Source organism: Nannospalax galili, unplaced genomic scaffold, assembly GCF_000622305.1.
Source record: "Nannospalax galili isolate Female #2095 unplaced genomic scaffold, S.galili_v1.0 scaffold818, whole genome shotgun sequence".
NCBI lineage: Eukaryota > Metazoa > Chordata > Mammalia > Rodentia > Spalacidae > Nannospalax > Nannospalax galili.
The window spans coordinates 96,651-97,813 of NW_008341874.1; the positions used below are offsets into that span (position 1 = coordinate 96,651).

The 1,163-nt window shown below is 42.1% G+C and overlaps 1 protein-coding gene across 2 annotated transcripts in view; it reads right to left on the reverse strand.

Annotated features, from left to right (window-relative positions):
• The window catches only part of LOC103737691 (solute carrier family 22 member 19-like), a 58,996-nt gene that overhangs the window by 42,608 nt on the left and 15,225 nt on the right, over window positions 1-1,163 (reverse strand). The window lies entirely within an intron of this gene.

Genomic DNA, 1,163 nt, shown 5'->3' on the forward strand with positions numbered 1-1,163 from the left:
GAAGGTCAATCAATAGTAACCATCTTATAATTGTATTTTATCTTCAACAGAACTAATTGTATGAACATATTCCTAAGCAAACCATGTGCTTTGGTTTCAGGACATAAAGAAATCCAGCTAGAATTGATCTAGACGTTTCCCCACTGCTGGCTAGCTTTTACAGTGCTAGGAAGTACTATGAGAATGCTCCTGGATAGTTGTCATCGTAAATTTACTCAGCTGTAGGTCCCTGTGTGACATGATTGACCTTCCATGGAACACGTATACCCTGAAATAATAGTGAAGTCACTGCTGTGGTAGTGAACCACTTTGTATTTCAATTTGAGGCCTGCATTACTTGTGGGAATTAAGGTGTAGTACTTTAAAGCTGATCAAAAACCCAAAGCTGTGGCCATCATGGACCCTAGTGGGGGAGCTACTACTATTACTTTGCTAAAAGGAGATGATTTACCAATTGAATTACTTGCTAAAAGGAGATGATTTACCAATTGAATTACTTTCTGAAAGGTTTTGTTCAAGTTCAAGGTTTAGTGAAGCTATAACTTTTGGTCAGTTATGCTTCTTTTTGCAGTGAGTTGCAGTTACTTCAGAATTGAACTCTTGCTGAGAATAAGTGACTGTTCAATGCTCAGCCCTAAATAAGACATCTAAGTCACCCCTTCCAACGATTGGGGAACATTGTGGAAGAGGGGGAAGAAAGAATGTAGGAGGCAGGGGAAGGGTGGAGTGATATAAAGTATGGACCCCAAGGGACGACATGACCATCATAATCTTGAACTCTCAGCAGTTCTGATTACAAGCACAAGTCCAAGACTGGGTCAGCTGGCATACTGTCACCAAAAGAAGGGGAGCTCAAGAGGTTCTGCCTCTTCTTGAGGACTTGTGGGTAGTTATTGCTTGCTGATGGATGGGGCTTATGAAGCCTCCAAGGGATCTATGAGCAGTTTTGGTTGCTGAAGAAGACAAAAAAAATATATAAGTTGTTGATGCCCCTGTAAGTAAAGACTCTTTGGAACTGGAGAAATGGCTCAGCGGTTAAGAACACTGTTCTTGCAGAGGACTTGGGTTCGAATCACAGCACCCACATGGCAACTAACAACTGTCCGCAACTCCAGTTCCAGGGGATCCAACAGCCTCTTCTGTCCTCTGTGGGCATAATACGA